Raw genomic sequence first — 20,916 nt, 5'->3', positions numbered from 1 at the left:
CTCTGGATTTGCCCCATCACATACGGGATGCTGCTATTGCTCAGGATGTTGGCATCATGCACAGAGCCAGGGAACTTGGCATTAACATGGGAGATGTACTGGTCTGCCAAACAGACCATCTGTACATTCATCGAATGATAACTTTTCCTGTTCCTGTACACCTGTTCACTTTCTCTGGGGGGTACCAAAGCCACATGGGTCCCATCAATGGCACCTATGATGTTGGGGATATGTCCAAGGGCATAGAAGTCACCCTTCACTGTAGGCAAATCCCCCACCTCAGGGAAAACGATGTAGCTCCGCATGTGTTTGAGCAGGGCAGACAACACTCTGGACAACACCTTGGAAAACATAGGTTGAGACATCCCTGATGATATGGCCACTGTTGTTTGAAATGACCCACTTGCTAAGAAATGGAGTACTGACAGCACCTGCACTAGAGGGGGGATCCCTGTGGGTTGGCGGATGGGTGACATCAGGTCTGCCTCCAGCTGGGCACACAGTTCATGTATAGTGGCTCGGTCAAGCCTGTATGTCAGAATGACATGTCGTTCCTCCATTGTCGACAGGTCCACCAGCGGTCTGTACACGGGAAGATTCCTCCATCTCCTCGCAGTGCCAAGCGGATGGTGCCTAGGAAGGACAACAGGGAGCACAGAGTCAATCAACCCACAGGTACGTTCCCACAGCTTGCACACAACACGATTCACTATGCATTGAATGGTGTGTATGAGTGTGGAGGAAAGGCCTAGGTATGTGTGACGCAGTAGAATTTAAGCCATGTGGGCCCTTGAAATGGCGGCTGCCTGACCTGTGAAGTGTAACAATGGGATGTGAGGTCAATGCGCTGGCGTGGCACGCCGTGGCGGTAGGCAGTCGAAGACCGCAGCGCAAAGCCGCATTGGTTCACATTGAATCCTATGGGTTTCAGGAGACAATGACGATGTGCGCCGGCGGTCGCGGTACGCACCGCCGCTGTATGCACCGCCGCGGGCGTGACCGCCATTTTCTATCAGCTTAATCACTCGATACCTGATCTTCCACAGGAGAGGACCTACACTGCAAGTGCTGCTGTGACCTCGGTCTGGAAGAGACAATGGCTGCTGCGGCTGGGGAAAGGGCCCCTGCCTTCACTTCTGAAGAATTGGAGAAACTCGTGGATGGGGTCCTCCCCCAGTACGCGCTACTCTACGGTCCTCCAGACCAACAGGTAAGTACACTGGGACCATGCTTTGTGGGCAATGCCTGGGTTGTGTCGGGTGGTTGAAAGATGGTGGGGAGGGGAGCGATTGAGTCATGCATCAGACGACAGATGAGAGCATGTGCCACATGGCAAGGGTGGGGATGGGGGGGCCACTCACATTGAGCATGCAGAAGGTGATGACAAGCGGGAGCAGGAAGACGGCGGAGGCTCTGCTGGGGATGGCCTCCCAACGCAGGAGGGGTGCCAGTCGTCAATTGACCCCCCTGATGTCCCGGATCCTGGCGGTGGCCTACCCCGATTTGGATGGGCGCGTGAGGACATCACAGCAGACACAAGGGGGTGAGTACAGTCTCATTCTGGTGACTTTGTGCACAGTGTAGGTGTCTGGGTGGGGGAGGAGGGCTGTGGGTCTCCCTAGGCCAGGGCGAATTCTGTAGGCTAGGCCCTTCCGTAAGGCATGGCCCTGTGCCCCCGCCCCCCACCTCTGTAGGGTGCCAAGTTCAGGTATCCATGGCCCTGTCTCGTCTATGTGTGCAGTTGTCGTCGATAGGCTTGTAGGCCATGTCCCACGGATTGCGTAGTGGACCCCAAATGCGCGGCGTAGTGCAGAGGGCTTCTGTGTCTGTCTTGTTCGCCAACGGTAGCGGTAATCCATGCACTCAACATGTCTTCATTTCTCCCCCCCCCCCTTTTTTGTGGTCTTCCTGTTCATGTGTGCATTAGCATCATCAGGCGGAGGAGAAGCGGCATCGGAGCACGAGGGAGCTGCATCTCACATGGCCCCGGAGGGCCATGCAACCGACTCCGAGTTCACCAGTGGACGGAGGGCGAGGGGAGCTCCACAACGGGGACCCGTGGAGACGTCAGCGACACAGACACGTCCTCGGAAGGGAGCTCCCTTGTGGTGGCGGCAACATCCGTGCCCACCGCTACAACAGGTACAGCCGCCACCCCGCGCACCAGCTCCGCCCTCCAAGCAGCCCCTCAGCGTTCGCCCTGTGCCCGCTCGGCCAGGAAGGCGGGCATCTCCTTCGCCCCAGGCACCTCAGGCCCTGCCCCAGTTACCCCTGCTGCCCTCAGTGAGGAGATCATTGACCTCCTCCAGACGCTCATTGTTGGGTAGTCTACCCTTTTGAATGCCATCCAGGGTGTAGAAAGGGAGGTGCACCGGAGTAATGCATACCTGGAGGGCATTCATTCGGGTCAGGCTGCCCATCAGCGATCGTTCAACGCTCTGGCCTCAGCACTGACGGCAGCAATTGTCCCTGTCTCTAGCCTCCCCCTCCAACTTCCTCCACCCAGACCCAATCCCCTGTACCTCTGCCTATCCCAGACACACCTACAGACCAGCCTGCACACACCTCAACACCCAAGGGAAGCTCATCCAGACATAAGCACCACACATCACACAAGCATTCACACAAGCAACATCCATATGCAGACATACCAACAGCCACTGCCTCTACTGTGTCCCCCTCCTCCTCGTCTCCCTCCTCCCTCCCTGTGACGTCTCCACTCACACTTGCATGCACAACATCTTCAGCCACTACGTCCATCACCAGCACACCCACCAGAACACTCCGCACACGTGCAGTCACCACCCCCACTACCATGTACACGTCCCCTGTGTCCTCTCCCAGTGTGTCTGTCACCCCCTATTCCAAACCACACAAACGCAAGCAGCCACCCACCCAACAGCCATCCACCTCATGACAGCCTCCAGCCCAAGCACCTGCACCCAAAGACACCAGACTTCACACTCCTACAACCACATCCTCTTCCTCCACTCCTATATCCACTACACCTACCCGTCACTCTCTTTCCAAATTGCTTTTCCTTGCCAACCTTAACCTCTTTCCAACAACTCCCCCACCCCGTCCATCTCATAAGACTGCAATCAGCACCTCAGCCACCACCAAACCAGGACCTATTAGGACTGTTGTCCAAGGACTGTGGAGTCCCCCACCCTCAAGGGCAACAACTCCGGCGAGGAGCCAAGGCACGCCCAGCCCACCACTGGAAAAGCACCCAAAAGTGAGCAGTGCCCGGCGCGAGAGGCCACGGACAACAGGGACCAAAATCCCTACCCTGGCTCCGTCTGGAAGTGGGGTGCCACCTAGCACACCGCCAAAGGGGTCAAAGGGCCACAGATGACCAGGGAAGGGTGGGAAGGGCAGCACACCCGACAAGTCCGGCAGCAGGCCAGCTGCCCAGGAGTGCCCCACCAGCCCCCTCCCAGGTGTGCAGGAGGACACCCAGAGGCCCGGTACTGCAGCCCAGGAGGGCCCGCAAGCCAACAGACAGATGGGCAGGAAGGCCCTGCCAGCCACATGCCAGGTGGTGAGTGACACCCATGCCTGGGCCGGAACCACTGAACTGGGCCCTTTCAAACAAGCACCGCTGAACTGGGCCCTTTCAATCAAGCACCGCTGAACAGGGCACCTTCATCACAAGCACCGCTAAATTGGGCCCCGCCGTCTCAAGCACCGCCCTCCAGGTATGCATTTGTTTGTTGCAAATGCCTCTCGACACCTTGGATGGCATTCAGATCGGTTGACTGTCCAACAGTGTGGAATCGCAGGAGGGCAATAGCCTCCTCACTGAGGACAGCAGGGCTGACTGGGGCAGGGCCTGAGGTGCCTGGGACGAAGGAGATGCCCACCCTCCTGGGTGAGCGGGCACTGGAAAAATGCTGAGGGGCTGCTGGGAGGGCGGTGCTGGTAGGGGGGGCGGCTGTACCTGTTGTTGGGGTGAGCACAGAGGTGTCTGCCACCGACAGGGAGCTTCCATCGGAGGAGGAGTCGCTGTCTGTAGTGTCCCCTCCTGTCTCCGTCATGGTGCTCCCCTCGCCCTCCGTCCCACTGGTGCCCTCACACTTGGTGGATTCGGTCTCCAGGCCCATGTGGGATGCAGCTCCCTCCGTCACCAGTGTCTCTGCTCCTCCACCAGATGATGCTAATGCACACAAGGACAGGGTGACAAAACAAAAAGGGGGGAAAGACAGAGGATACACTTGGTCAATGCCAGCAACAACACTACCGTTGGCATACACAACAAACAGGGATCAGCCCTATACACTAGGCCATGCACTACCAGTTACAAAGCTAGTCACCAGCCCTTGGGGTACATAGCATAACGCCATCAGCTGCCCACCTGAAACAAGCAGGGCCCTGACCAGTAGTAGATGCCCACTAACACCATTGGATTTAGAGTGCTTCAGAGCCTGCCCATCAAGGGACCTACCCTGCCATGTTCGCCCTGGCCTGCGGGCACCCACAGTCCACATCCCCACCCAGGGAAAACCTTAACGTGCGCAAAGTCATGAATCTGATTTTGTACTCACCCCTTTGTGGCTGCTGTGATGCCCTCAAACTCCCATCCAACTCCAGATAGGCTACTGTCAGGATGCGGAACATCAGGGGGGTCATGGTACGAAGGGCAACCCTTCCTCGCTGGGAGGCCGTCCCCAGCTGGGCCTCTGCCGTCTTCCTTGCCCAGCGGCACAGGTCCTCCCACAGTTTGCGGCAGTAGGTGCTCCGCCTGTCAAAGTCCCCCCGTGTCCGCACCTCCTTTGCGATGGCACGGCAAATACCCTTTTTATGATGGGCGCTGACCTTTAGGAAAAATATAGCAGAAAAGGGATTAGTCATACCGTCCGGACCATCACACTCATGGCCCACCATATCCCTCCCATCCCCTGACGCACATACATTGACCACCATACATGCAGCACTCTGCCCAAGACGCCTCAGCCCCCCCACATGTGGCTTACACACACAGCACTCCATACATTCATGTCCCACGCATCATGCTCACAGTGTACTCACCTGTTTGTCTGGAGGACCGTAGAGTAAAGTGTACTGGGGTAGGACCCCATCCACCAGTCTCTCCAACTCCTCCGCAGTGAAGGCAGGGGCCCTTTCCTCAGACACATAAGCCATTGTCGCTTCCAGACACAGATCACAGCAGCACTTGCAGTGTAGGTCCTCTCCTGTTGAAGGTCAGCTAGCAAGTGAGTGAATAGATAGAAAATGGCAGTCACGTCCACGGCGGTGCATACTGTCACCACTGGTGTACATCGACATTGGCTCCTGGAACCCATAGGGCCCCATGATAACCAATGCGAAGTTGTGCAGCGGTCATCGACCGCCTACCGCAATGGCGCACAATGCCAGCGGAATTACCTCATTTCCACTTGTCCCTCCTCACAGGTCAGGCAGCAGCCATGTCAGGGGGGCACAGACCATGGTACCTAACTGTGTCACAGCAGACACTGGCACAGCAACTGACTCTCGGATTTACATACTGGTTCTGTAAATGAAAAGATGCATCATTATTTCAATAGATGTGTGGATATGACCATCTGCTCACTGTTTTCCTCCATAGGCTTCAACCGCTGTATAGACCCCTGATGGACCTTGCAACAATGGATGTATACCAACATACATACTTGATCGGACCACAATCTAGGAACTGTGTGCCTAAACTGGAGCCATACCTGATGTCAGCTATCCACCAGCCCACAGGTATCCCCCCTCTAGTGCAGGTCCTGTCAGTGCTCCATTTCCTGGCAAGTGGTTCCTTCCAAACAACAGTGGCCATGGCATCGGGGATATCTCAGCCAATGTTCTCCAACGTGTTGACCTGAGTGTTGTCTGCCCTGCTGAAACACATGCGCAGCTACAAAGTATTCCCCCAGGTGGAGGATTTGGCCATAGTGAAAGCTGACTTTTATGCCCTGGAACATATCCCTAACATCATTGGTGCCATTGATGGTACACATGTAGCATTTGTCCCCACCCCCGTAGAAATGAACAAGTGTTCAGGAATAGAAAAAGCTATTACTCTGAATGTGCAGATGGTGTGTTTGGCAGACCAGTACATCTCCCATGTGAATGCCAAGTATCCTGGCTCTGTGCATGATGCCTTTATCTTGAGGAAAGCAGCATCCCATATGTGATGGCCCAACTCCAGAGGCAACAGGTGTGGCTAAAAGGTGATCCAAACGTCCCTACCCAGTATATGTTGGTGTCTGGGTTGGTGTGTGTCTAACAGGTATCCCTCGATATTTGCAGGTGACTCTGGTTACCCCAACCTCTCATGGCTGCTGACCCCAGTGTGGAATGCCAGGACAAGGGCAGAGGAACGTTACAATGAGGCACATGGGCGAACAAGAAAGATAATTGAGAGAACCTTCGTCCTCCTGAAGGCCAGGTTCCGGTGCCTCCATCTGACAGGTGGATCCCTGTACTACTCAGATCATCGCTGCATGATGCATTTTGCACAACCTGGCCTTGAGACGCCAGGTGCCTTTTCTGCAGGAGGATGAGCCTGGAGATGGTCTAGTGGCAGCGGTGGAGCCTGTGGACAGTGAGGAAGAGGAGGCAGAGGATGAAGATGTGGACAACAGAAGCTCTCTCATACAGCAGTACTTCCAGTGACACACAGGTAAGACACTGTAACTTCACTTTACATTTCATTTTTCTGTTGGACATTGGACATGGCAGCATGATTTCCCTATGTCTATGGCCACTTACTGTACCCTTTGGCATCTCTATTTTCAGATCTCTGTGCCCCACTCTGGCTCCTGGTGTGTTTACAGCTGCCCACTACAGGTCATAACAATGTATATATAACTGTACATATGAATTGCAATGTTTTCAGATTGTTGTACTAATACATATTACAATAAATTGACAGACTCCAGATTTGTACTTGTTCCAAGGGTGTTTATTTCAGTGCTAATAATTAGAGGGGGAGGTACAATGGGCTGGGGTGATGGTGGAGGAATGTCCAGTTAGAGTCCAGTCTCTTGGTATCACAGGTGCATTGTCCAATGGGGCATAGGAAGGGGAGCACTGGCAGTTCAAGGTGGACAGGGTGACAGAGTGGGACACAAGGGTGACAATCAGGAGAGTCTTATTTCCTGGCGGGGGTCTTGACAATGTTCTCTGTTTTGTGCCTGGATCGCAGGGACCGTTTGCGGGGTGGTTCTCCTTCTGCAGGGGGTGGTGTGCTGGTGGCCTGTTGTTCCTGTGGCAGGGCCTCCTGTCCACTAGTGCCGGTGGAGGTGCAGGGTTGTTCATTGTTGTGGCTAGTAGGAGGGGCCAGTTGTTGTGCAATGGTGTGGATGTGTTTAAGGTCCTCTCTGATCTCCAGGTACTGTCCCTCCTACAGCCGCTGGGTCTCCTGCAACTTGCCAGTATCTGGCCCAAGGTCTCCTGGAAATGTTGGTATGCTCCCAGGATCCCAGCAGGTGCCTCGTGGAGAGTAGGTTCCCTTGGCCTGTCCTTCCCCTGTCGTACAGCAGTCCTCCCAGTTTCCCTGTTGTCCTGTGCCTCTGTCTCCTGAACCGTTTGCCCACTACCACTGACCCCAGGTCCCTGATTTTCTTGGGATTGTGGGGTTGCCTGGGGTCCCTGTAGTGGTGGACACACTGCTGATTGACGTGACCTGGGGAAAGTGGTATGGGCACGCTGGGTGGGTGCTGTGCTGGTGTTTCCTGAGGGGGAAGGTCTGTGGTGGTATAGGACTGTGGCAGGGTAACTGACTGTCCAGGACTCCCTGATGGGCCAGGTTGGTCATTGTGATCCAGGCGTGCAGAGCTGCAGTCATCACTGTCTTCTGTGGGGAGACAGGATGTTTGTGGCACCTCCTCTCCGGTGATGCTGAGTAGGCGTCCTGTGGAGATGAAAATGCAGTGTTATTGTATCTCCGTGTGCCATCTGGTGCATGGGTATGTTTCCATGTATGGTTGTGATTGCCCTGTCAGCTTTGTCTTGTGTGAGTGGTGATTTTGTGGGCTAGGTGATTATCTCTAATGGCCATGCTGTGGTGATGGGTGTCCATGCAGGTCTGTGATCGGTGTCCATGCATTGGTGTGGCATGCAGGGCTTGGTATTGGGATGGGTGGGTTGTGATAGTGGGGTATATGTGAGGTGGTGGAGTGATGGGGGTAAAGGGAGGGGTAGGAGTTTGTGATGGCATGCAGGTAGGGTGGGGGATATAATAGTAAAGATTTGACTTATCAGAGTCCAGTCCTCCTGCTACTCCTGCGAGGCCCTCAGGATGCATTATTGCCAAGACTTGCTCTTCCCATGTTGTTAGTTGGGGGGGAGTAGGTGGGGGTCCACCGCCAGTCCTCCGTACGGCTACCTGGTGTCTTGCAGCTACGGAACGCACCTTCCCCCGTAGGTCGTTCCACCTCTTCCTGATATCATCCTTTGTTCTGGGGCGCTGTACTATGGTGTTGACTCTGTCCACAACTCTCTGCCATAGCTCCATCTTCCTTGCAATGGACTTCTGCTGCACCTGTGATCCGAATAGCTGTGGCTCTACCCGTATGATTTCCTCCACCATGACCCTTTGCTCCTCCTCTGAAAACCTGGGGTGTCTTTGGGGTGCCATGGATGTGGTGTGAGTGGTGTGTGTGAGGATGTGTGGGGTGATGTGTTGTGGTGTGTGCTGTGAGGTGCGTGGATGGTGAATGGATGATGGTGTTTTGTGGCTCAGATTGAGTGGGTGCTCCTGGCTTGTCTCTCTCTCTCTGTTTGGAATCTTTTTTTTGTTATTGAAAGGGTTGTGGGTAATGAGTTTGTGTGTGTGTTTTATAGTGGTATGGGTGTTTGGGTGTGTATGTGTGTCAGTTGTGTGTAGTTTGAATTGTCCAAAGTGGTGTAGTTTTGTAAGTGTGTGTGTATTTTGAGCGAGGTGATGTGTACCACCAATGGTTTACTGCAGTTGAAAGTCCAACGCAGTGATTCGTGGGTCCTGATGCTGTGGGCGTATTTCTGTTGGCATAACGGTGTGGGTTTTGGTACTGCCAGTTTATCACTGACCTTTGGTCTGGCGGACTTGTGTGGGTGTCTGTATAGTGGCGGATTTGTCAGTGTGGGTCATAATACCCATAGCGGTATACCGCCGCGGTCACGGTATGTTGGCGGCCGTCAGCACGGTGGTATGTGGCATTTACCTGCCAAGGTTATAATGAGGGCCTTTATGTCTTTCCATGTTAACGCAAGATGGTGGGGGTCTTCATAATCATGACTCTCACCTTTATAATTCTATTTCTTGCACTGTTTATTATCCTAATCATTGCAGCCCATCCGATTTATTGCAGATTGCAGATTGCATTAAATAAAAACTATTGAAACAATACTGCATCTTTGTTATTGCCTGTGTTTGGTTGAGACATGATATATCTGTGAGAAAGGGGTAATCTCAGTTTAACCACAACACTCCCTGAGATGTCATACTTCTGAGTCCATGTGTAAAGGCTTCCACAAATCACCTTTAACTGTTTGGGTTGTTGGTGAGGTACTGCTAGTGAGCCGGAAGGGTTGGGACTAAAGTTGCAACTTGTTGTAGGATAGGCATAGTCGCCTACAAATATAAGTACTGTCATTCTTGAAACAGCAGTCTTGCCCAGAGCAAGAGTCCAAACTACGACAGTATTGGAATAGCCAGTCTCCAAGTGGGATCAACAGTATGCCCAGAGCAAATCAGGGTTCACATTGAAGCTACACTAGTCTCAGAGGGTGGGGTAGATTTAGCCACACTTGCTACCTGGCTGCCTAACATACAAGAATACAGGCAGCAGCTCTTGATAAGTGGGAATAGTGTAGAAGCCTTGAGGGATACAGGTGCCAGTGTCACTATGAAGACAGACAAACTGGTTTCCCCAGGACAGTACCTGGCTGGACAGACATATCCAGTCACTAATGCTGACAATCAAACTAAAGTTCATCCAATGGCAATGGTAACTTTAGAATGGGGAGGGGTCACTGGCCTGAAACAGGTGGTAGTCTCCTCTGCAATTCCAGTAGAATGTCTGCTAGGGAATGATCTGGAGTCCTCAGCATGGGCTCAAGTAGAACTCAAGGCCCATGCAGCCATGCTGGGTATCCCTGAACTGGTGTGTATCAAGACAAGTGCATAGAGCAGCCATGCTCGGGATCCCTGAACTGGTGTGTGTCAAGACAAGTGCACAGAGCAGGGGAACAGGGTGAGAAAGATGTGTTGGAGTCTGGAATAATGGCCCAATCTTCCAAGAGGAAGGGAAAGAAGACGGGGGACCAGCTTCTTCACAGCTAAAGAAGCAGAACCTCTCTTCTTAGGAAGATGTTCAATCCCCTGAGGGAACTGAGTCCATGGAGCTGGAGCCTTATCAGGTTGAGCTTGTCCCACTCTTGTCTTGATGGCCTAAGACAGCAAGCAGCTGAGCAAGAAAAAGGCAATGTCAGTGGAACCCACAGGTTCTATTGGGAAGATGGACTACTTTACACTGAGGCAAGAGATCCCAAACCTGGTGCCACTAGGAGAGTGCAGTGCCTCAGGAGTTTAGGGAGTTCATTATGACCTTAGCCCATGACATTCCCCTTGCTGGGCATTTGGGACAAACCAAGACTTGGGAGATATTAGTCAACTATTTCTATTGGCCCAATATGTCCCAGAAGAATGAGGAGTTTTGCATCTCCTGTGTCACCTGTCAAGCCAGTGGTAAGACAGGTGGCCATCCAAAGGCCCCCCTCATTCCACTTCCAGTGGTGGGGGTCCCCTTTGAGAGAGTGGGAGTGGACATAGTGGGTCCACTTGAACCTCCCACAGTATCAGGGAACCAATATATTCTGGTAGTAGTGGATCATGCTACCCGGTACCCTAAGGCAATTCCCTTTAGGTCCACTACTGCTCCTGCATTAGGTAAAGCACTCATAGGTATTTTTAACAGAGTGGGATTTCCTAAGGAGGTGGTTTCTGACAGAGGTACCACCTTCATGTCAACTTACCTGAAACACATGTGGAATGAGTGTCTGGTGACTTACAAGTTTGCCAAACCATACCATCCACAAACCAATGGTCTTGTAGAAAGGATTAACAAGACATTGAAGGGCATAATCATGGGGCTCCCTGAAAAACTCAAAAGGAGATGGGATGTCCTCTTGCCGTGCCTGCTTTTTGCCTACAGAGAGGTGCCACAGAAGGGAGTAGAAGGGAGTAGGGTTTTCCCCCTTTGAGCTTCTGGTTGGCCATCCTGTAAGGGGACCACTGGCACTTTTAAAAGAAGGCAGGGAGATACCTCTCCATGAGCCCTAACAAGATGTAGTGGACTATGGGTCTGATTACAACTTTGGCGGAGGGGGTTAATCCGTCCCAAATGTGACGGATATCCCGCCCACCGTATTACGAGTTCCATAGGATATAATGGACTTGTAATACGGAGGACGGGATATCCGTCACATTTGGGATGGATGAACCCCCTCCGCTAAAGTTGCAATCAGGCCCTATGTGCTAGGCCTTTGCTCCAAGATGGCAGAGTACATGGAAAAGGCAAGCAAAAACCTCGAGCCCAGCCAACAACTCCAGAAGTTGTGGTATGACCAAAAGGCTGCTATGGTTGAGTTTCAGCCAGGTGGAAAGAGAGAGATGAGGATTTGTGTGGACTACAGAGGGCTCAACTCTGTCACCAAGACAGATACTCACCCCATCCCAAGCGCAGATGAGCTCATTGACAAATTAGGTGCAGCCAAATTCTTAAGTACCTTTGACTTGACAGCAGGGTACTGGCAAATCAAAATGGCACCTGGAACAAAAGAAAATACAGCATTCTCTACACCTGAGGGGCATTATCAGTTTACTGTTATGCCCTTTGGCTTAAAAAATGCCCCTGCCACTTTCCAAAGGTTGGTGAATCAAGTCCGTGCTGGCTTGGAGTCCTTTAGTGCAGCATATCTAGATGATATTGCTGTCTTTAGCTCCAACTGGCAGGATCACCTGGTCCACCTTAAGGTTTTGCAGACCCTGCAAGCAGCAGGCCTCCCTATCAAGGCATCTAAATATCAGATAGGGCAGGGTACTGTGGTTTACTTGGGACACTGTGAGAAGGTAGCCTCTTTCTAGCCTTGTTACCCCCACTTTTGGCCTGTTTGTGAGTGTATGTCAGGGTGTTTGTCACTGTTTTCACTGTCTCACTGGGAACCTGATAGCCAGGCCTCAGTGCTCATAGTGAAAACACCATGTTTTCAGTATGGTTGTTATGTGTCACTGGGATCCTGCTGGTCAGGACCCCAGTGCTCATAGGTTTGTGGCCTATATGTATGTGTCACTGGGACCCTGTCACACAGGACCCCAGTGCTCATAGGTGTGCATGTATGTGTTCCCTGTGTGGTGCCTAACTGTCTCACTGAGGCTCTGCTAACCAGAACCTCAGTGGTTATGCTCTCTCATTACTTTCAAATTGTCACTAACAGGCTAGTGACCATTTTTACCAATTTACATTGGCTTACTGGAACACCCTTATAATTCCCTAGTATATGGTACTGAGGTACCCAGGGTATTGGGGTTCCAGGAGATCCCTATGGGCTGCAGCATTTCTTTTGCCACCCATAGGGAGCTCTGACAATTCTTACACAGGCCTGCCACTGCAGCCTGAGTGAAATAACGTCCACGTTATTTCACAGCCATTTTACACTGCACTTAAGTAACTTATAAGTCACCTATATGTCTAACCTTTACCTGGTAAAGGTTAGGTGCAAAGTTACTTAGTGTGTGGGCACCCTGGCACTAGCCAAGGTGCCCCCACATTGTTCAGAGCCAATTCACTGAACTTTGTGAGTGCGGGGACACCATTACACGCGTGCACTACATATAGGTCACTACCTATATGTAGCTTCACAATGGTAACTCCGAATATGGCCATGTAACATGTCTATGATCATGGAATTGCCCCCTCTATGCCATCCTGGCATAGTTGGCACAATCCCATGATCCCAGTGGTCTGTAGCACAGACCCTGGTACTGCCAAACTGCCCTTCCTGGGGTTTCACTGCAGCTGCTGCTGCTGCCAACCCCTCAGACAGGCATCTGCCCTCCTGGGGTCCAGCCAGGCCTGGCCCAGGATGGCAGAACAAAGAACTTCCTCTGAGAGAGGGTGTGACACCCTCTCCCTTTGGAAAATGGTGTGAAGGCAGGGGAGGAGTAGCCTCCCCCAGCCTCTGGAAATGCTTTGTTGGGCACAGAGGTGCCCAATTCTGCATAAGCCAGTCTACACCGGTTCAGGGACCCCTTAGCCCCTGCTCTGGCGCGAAACTGGACAAAGGAAAGGGGAGTGACCACTCCCCTGACCTGCACCTCCCCTGGGAGGTGTCCAGAGCTCCTCCAGTGTGCTCCAGACCTCTGCCATCTTGGAAACAGAGGTGCTGCTGGCACACTGGACTGCTCTGAGTGGCCAGTGCCACCAGGTGACGTCAGAGACTCCTGCTGATAGGCTCCTTCAGGTGTTAGTAGCCTTTCCTCTCTCCTAGGTAGCCAAACCCTCTTTTCTGGCTATTTAGGGTCTCTGTCTCTGGGGAAACTTCAGATAACGAATGCATGAGCTCAGCCGAGTTCCTCTGCATCTCTCTCTTCACCTTCTGATAAGGAAACGACCGCTGACCGCGCTGGAAGCCTGCAAACCTGCAACATAGTAGCAAAGACGACTACTGCAACTCTGTAACGCTGATCCTGCCGCCTTCTCGACTGTTTTCCTGCTTGTGCATGCTGTGGGGGTAGCCTGCCTCCTCTCTGCACCAGAAACTCCGAAGAAATCTCCCGTGGGTCGACGGAATCTTCCCCCTGCAGCCGCAGGCACCAAAAAGCTGCATTACCGGTCCCTTGGGTCTCCTCTCAGCACGACGAGCGAGGTCCCTTGAATCCAGCAACGCTGTCCAAGTGACCCCCACAGTCCAGTGACTCATCAGCCCAAGTTTGGTGGAGGTAAGTCCTTGCCTCACCTCGCTGGGCTGCATTGCTGGGAACCGTGACTTTGCAGCTACTCCGGCCCCTGTGCACTTCCGGCGGAAATCCTTTGTGCACAGCCAAGCCTGGGTCCACGGCACTCTAACCTGCATTGCACGACTTTCTAAGTTGGTCTCCGGCGACGTGGGACTCCTTTGTGCAACTTCGGCGAGCACCATTTCACGCATCCTTGTAGTGCCTGTTTCTGGCACTTCTCCGGGTGCTACCTGCTTCAGTGAGGGCTCTTTGTCTTGCTCGACGTCCCTTCTCTCTTCAGGTCCAATTTGCGACCTCCTGGTCCCTCCTGGGCCCCAGCAGCATCCAAAAACGCCAAACGCACGATTTGCGTGTAGCAAGGCTTGTTGGCGTCCTTCCGGCGGGAAAACACTTCTGCACGACTCTCCACGGCGAGAGAGATCTGTCCACCAAAGGTGAAGTCTCTAGCCCTTTTCGTTCCTGCAGAAACCTCAGCTTCTTCTGTCCAGTCGAAGCTTCTTTGCACCCGCAGCTGGCATTTCCTGGGCATCTGCCCATCTCCGACTTGCTTGTGACTTTTGGACTTGGTCCCCTTGTTCCACAGGTACCCTAGATTGGAAATCCACAGTTGTTGCATTGCTGGTTTGTGTCTTTCCTGCATTATTCCTCTAACACAACTCTTTTGTCCTTAGGGGAACTTTAGTGCACTTTGCACTCACTTTTCAGGGTCTTGGGGAGGGTTATTTTTCTAACTCTCACTATTTTCTAATAGTCCCAGCGACCCTCTACAAGGTCACATAGGTTTGGGGTCCATTCGTGGTTCACATTCCACTTTTTGAGTATATGGTTTGTGTTGCCCCTATCCCTATGTTTCCCCATTGCATCCTATTGTAACTATACATTGTTTGCACTGTTTTCTAAGACTATACTGCATATTTTTGCTATTGTGTATATATATCTTGTGTATATTTCCTATCCTCTCACTGAGGGTACACTCTAAGATACTTTGGCATATTGTCATAAAAATAAAGTACCTTTATTTTTAGTATAACTGTGTATTGTGTTTTCTTATGATATTGTGCATATGACACTAAGTGGTACTGTAGTAGCTTCACACGTCTCCTAGTTCAGCCTAAGCTGCTCTGCTAAGCTACCATTATCTATCAGCCTAAGCTGCTAGACACCCTATACACTAATAAGGGATAACTGGGCCTGGTGCAAGGTGCAAGTACCCCTTGGTACTCACTACAAGCCAGTCCAGCCTCCTACAGACACCTTGAAGGTGGAGGCCAAATTCAACCACTTGAACCTAAGATCCAGACTATTCTGGACTGGGAAGCTCCAAAAACCCAGACTCAAGTCAGGGCATTCCTTTCACTAGACTGGGTACTATAGGAGGTTTGTAAAGGGATATGGATCCATAGTGAGACCCTTCACAGAACTTACCTCCAAGAAAATGCCCAGAAAAGTTAACTGGACCTTGGACTGTCAAAAGGAGGTTGACTCCCTTAAAGAAACTATGGGGGTCATTACAACCCTGGCAGTCAGTGTTAAAGCGGCGTCAAAACCGCCAACAGGCCGGCGGTAAAAAAAATGGAATCACGACCGTGGCGGAAACCGCCAACATAGACAGCCACTTTAACATTCAGACCGCCACGGCGGTACAAACAAACACCACGGCGGTAACCGCCAACAGACAGGCGGAAGACAAGGTTCCGCCCACTGTATTACAACAGTCCAATCTGCCACCTTTTCCAGGGCGGATTCACAGCGAACAAAAACACGGCGGAAACAGGACTTGAGAGGGAAAACGCTCACCTCTACACACCCCACGAGGAACCAGGACGCCATGGAACCCGAGCTCCAGATACTCCCAGCGTTTATCTTCCTGCTCCTCTACCAGGAACAACAAAGACGGCGGCGAAGACCACGGTACATGTTGATACATTACATTAACAACCCCCAACCCACCCTGGAAGAATGCAAGGACAAAAGGAAATGAGTTGAACGTTTGTAATCTATTCAAATACAGTAATCAAAAATACATATATATATATATATATATATATATATATATATATATATATTTTTACACTATAAACAAATATATACACCAAGAATACAAGTCCAAGGTATTCCACCATCATAGTCCGTGGACCACTGGGCCCAAAATGCATGGGCGAGGCCCACACTCAATACCCGATCAAAACTGAGAGAACACTGCTGGGGCATCAGATAGAAGTATAACAGGCACCTCAGGGAGAAGGAAAGGAGGGGCACCTCAGCCGGATGAGTGCACAACGCCAGATCCACGAGGGGGCTCCATGCCCACTGCTGTATCCTGGGGAGTGCAAAGCCACAGTCTCACAAGTCTTTCCAGTGGGTGGGTTGCCCACTGCTGTATCCTGGGGAGTGCAAAGCCACAGTCACTCAAGTGAATAACAGTCTCCACTGGTTCTGGAGGGGGCTTTGTGCCCAGAGTGATTCATCCTGCCAAGGACAGAGGTAGTGGATGCCTTACTCCACTGGTTCTGGAGGGGGCCTTGTTCCCAGAGTGACTCATCCTGCTCATGGCGGCCTCAGTAGCGTCGGAAGCTTTGGCGCTCATTGGCCTGTGGTGCTGATGGCGGCGGTGTCCTGTGAAGTGGTGCTTGTGGCGGCGGTGTCCTGTTCAGCCGTGTCCTGTTCAGCGGTGCTGGTGGCGGCGGTGTCCTTGGCAGCGGTGCTTGTGGCGGCGGTGTCCTGTTCAGCGGTGCTAGTGGCGGCGGTGTCCTTGGTAGCGGGGCTTGTGGCGGCGGGGTCCTGTTCATCGGTGCTGGTGGCGGTCTTGTCCGCCGTGCAGGTTTTCGCAGACTTGCCTGTTTTTCTGTGCCCCTTCTCCACCTTGGATGGTGGCGCAGCTGTCTTCACACTCCCAACTGTACCCCTGGGAGAGGCTTTGGTGGTATATTTTTTGCCTCTCTCCCGCTGGGCACTGGGCAACTTTTTGTGCTTTTGAGGTGGGGGACTGTCCGTGGTCTGGCTCCTTGGCACACTGGCTGCCCTGCTGCCTGGCGCACTCCAGAAACAGGTTACCACTGGCACCACTGTTCCCGCAGATGTTGTGGCTGAGGTGCCGGGTTGGGACCTGGAAAGGCGGGCCCTAGGAGACTGAAGGATTGGGGGAAGTGAGGGGAAGAGGTCAAGGTTGGACAGGAAAAGTTTTTGGGATACACTGGGACGAGTAGATGGAGGGGGTTTGGGAGTGGAGGAAGAGGTAATGGTTGTAGGAGGTGTACTTTTGCTGACTTTGGGTGAAGGTGCATGGGATGGAGGCTGTCGTGAGGTGGATGGCTGTTGGGTGGGTGTGTGGCTGCGTTTGTGTACCTTGGGAGGTGGGCTCACAGACACACTCGGAGAGGACACAGAGGATGTGTGAATGGTAGTGGGGGTGGTGACTGCACATGAGCAGGGTGTGGTGGTGGGTGTGCTGGTGATGGAGGTAGTGGCTGAAGATGGAGTGCATGCAGGTGTGAGTGGAGACGAGACAGGGAGGGAGGAGGGAGAGGAGGAGGAGGGGGACACAGTGGAGGCAGTGGCTGTTGTTATGTCTCCATGTGTATGATGCTTGCGTGAGTGCCTGTGGGATGTGTGCTGCTTATGTTTGCCTGAGCTTCCCTTGTGTGTTGACGTGTGTGCATGCTGGTCTGATGGTGTGCTTGGGATAGGCTGAGGTACAGGGGTTTGGGTCTGGGTGGAGGAAGTTGGAGGAGGGAGGCTAGAGACAGGGACAATGGCTGCCATCAGTGCTAAGGCCAGAGTCTGAAAAGCTCGCTGTTGGGCTGCCTGAACAGAATGAATGCCCTCCAGGTATGCATTGGTCTGTTGCAACTGCCTCTCTACTCCCTGGATGGCATTCAAAATGGTAGACTTCCCAACAGTGAGGGACCTGAGGAGGTCAATGGCCTCCTCACTGAGGGCAGCAGGGCTGACTGGGGCAGGGGCTGAGGTGCCTGAGGCGAAGGAGATCCCCATCCTCCTGGGTGAGCGGCCATGGGGTACACGCTGAGGGGCTGCTGGGAGGGCGGTGCTGGTAGGGGGGGTGGCGGCTCTACCTGTTGATGCGGGGGGCACAGAGGGGCCCCCCACCACAAGGGAGCTCCCATCAGAGAAGGAGTCCATGTCGCTCGTCTCAGCTCCTGTCCCCACCGTAGAGCTTCCCTCGCCCTCCGTCCCACTGGTTGCTTCTGACTCCGTTGTGTCGCCCTCCAGGGCCATGTGGGATTCAGCTCCCTCCTGCTCCGGTGGCACTGCTCCTCCGCCTGATGATGTTAATGCGCACAACAGCAGGGAGACCACAAAAGGGGGGGAGACAGAAGAAAGACATGTTGAGTGCATCCAATACCGCTACCGTTGGCGAACACTACAGACACAGAAGCCCCCTGCACTATGCAGTGCACTTAGAGTTCCCTAATTAATCACAGGGACATGGTTTACAAGGCCTATGCACGATTGCTGCACACATGGAAGTCACAGGAGCCTGACTAGGTGTAGTTGGCTCTGAACACAGGCCTAGGGGAACCCACAGCCCACCTCCCCACCCAGACACCTACAATGCGCGCTGAATCAGTAGAATGAGAGTGTACTCACCCCCTTGTGTTGTGGCTGCTTTGATGCCCTCAAGCACCCATCCAACTCCGGATACGCCACCGCCAGGATCCGGAACATCAGGGGGGTCATGGTGCGACAGGCACCCCTACCACATTGGGAGGCCATCCCCAGCCTGGCCTCCGCCGTCTCCTTGCTCCAGCGGCGAATGTCCTCCCATCTTTTCCAGCAGTGGGTGCTCCGTCTGTGGTGGATCCCCAGGGTCCGGACTTCCTTGGAGATGGCACGCCAAATATCCTTCTTCTGGTGGGCGCTGACCCACAGGAATAGTACAGGGGAAAAGGAGAAGATATAACTGTCCGCACCGTTACAGTCATTGGCCCGCATCTCTACCCTTGCCATGACGCACAATCACTCACCGTCGTATCATGCACGCCTCATTCTCCCCCCCCCCCATCTTTCATCAACACCACTCCAAACAGGCATTGCCCATACAGCATGCTCACAGTGTACTCACATGTTTGTCTGGAGGACCATAGAGTAGCGTGTACTGGGGGAGGACCCCATCCACTAGTTTCTCCAACTCCTCCGTGCTTAAGGCAGGGGCCCTTTCCCCAGACACACGAGCCATTGTCTCTTCCAGACTGAGGTCACAGCAGCACTTGCAGTGTAGGTCCTCTCCTGTCGAAGATCAGGTATCAAGTGATCGAACAGACAGAAAATGGCGGTGATGTCCATGGCAGTGCGTACCAGCGTACATCGTCATTGCCTCCTGGGACCCATAGGATCCAATGTTAACCAATGCAGGATTGCGCCGCGGTCTTCGACCGCCTACAGCGACGGTGTACATCGCCAGCGCAGTTACCTCATACCCCCTTGTCCCACAGTACAGGTCAGGCAGCAGCCATTTCAGGGGGCCTCATGGCATTAATTTTGACTGCGTCACACATATCTAGGCAGTGCTTAAACACTAATACAGCCATATGTCGATTTTCAAACATTTTCCTATTAAGTTGTGTTTATGTACCTCAGTGTTGGCTGACCCTCTGATCGCTGTTCTCATCCATATAGCACGTCCGCTGGGGCAGGTGAGGAGATGGCAGCATCCTCCGGTGTACAGACCGCTGGTGGACCTGTCGACAATGGAGAAGCGACATGTAATTGTCACCTACAGACTTGATCGTACCACAATCTTGGAACTGTGTGCCCAGTTGGAGCCAGACCTGATGTCAGCTATCCGCCATCGCACAGGAATCCTCCCTCTAGTGCAGGTGCTGTCAGTACTCCATTTCCTAGCAAGTGGGTCTTTTCAAACAACAGTGGCCATTGCATCAGGGATGTCCCAGCCTATGTTCTCCAATGTGTTGTCCAGAGTGTTGTCTGCCCTGCTGAAACACATGCGCAGCTACATCGTTTTCCCTCAGGTGGAGGATTTGCCTACAGTGAAAGGTGACTTCTATGCCCTGGGACATATCCCCAACATCATAGGTGCCATTGATGGGACACATGTGGCCTTGGTTCCCCCACGTAGAGAGTGAACAGGTGTACAGAAACTGGAAGAGTTACCATTCTATGAATGTGCAGATGGTGTGTTTGGCCGACCAGTACATCTCCCATGTAAATGCCAAGTTTCCTGGCTCAGTGCATAACGCTTACATTCTGCGGAATAGCAGCATCCCTTATGTGATGGGGCAAATCCAGAGGCACCGTGTGTGGCTATTAGGTGAGGACATGGACCCAATACAGTGTGACTAGGTGTCTGGGTCTGGGGATGTCTCTAAGAGTTAGTGTGTGTTTAACAGTTGTCCCTTGACATTTGCAGGTGACTCTGGTTACCCCAACCTGTCATGGCTACTGACCCCAGTGAGGAATCCCAGGACAAGGGCAGAGGAACGCTACAATGAGGCCCATGGGCGAACTAGGTGAATTATAGAGAGGAACTTCGGCCTCCTGAAGGCCAGGTTCAGGTCAATCCATATGACAGGTGGTTCCCTATTCTACTCACCAAAGAAGATGTGCCAGATCATCGTGGCCTGCTGTATGCTTCACAACTTGGCTTTGCGACGACAGGTGCCTTTTCTGCAGGAGGATGGTCCAGATGGAGATGTTGTGGCATCTGTGGAGCCTGTGGACAGTGAAGAAGAGGAAGCAGAAGAAGAGGACATAGACAAGAGGAACACGGTGATCCAACAATACTTCCAGTGAGACACAGGTAAGAAGACAACACTGCCTGCTACATCTGATTTAATTCTTCTACCTCTCATCTGTCTGTCATTTTCACCCAGTGTATGGACACTGAGTTGTCACTTTCCCTTTCGATTTCACAGATGTGGGTCCCACTGTGTGACCTCTAATTTGTTTTCCGCATTGACTAGAGC

The sequence above is a fragment of the Pleurodeles waltl genome, chromosome 3_1 (genome assembly GCF_031143425.1).
Source record: "Pleurodeles waltl isolate 20211129_DDA chromosome 3_1, aPleWal1.hap1.20221129, whole genome shotgun sequence".
NCBI lineage: Eukaryota > Metazoa > Chordata > Amphibia > Caudata > Salamandridae > Pleurodeles > Pleurodeles waltl.
Note: the sequence above shows the minus strand (reverse complement) of the source record.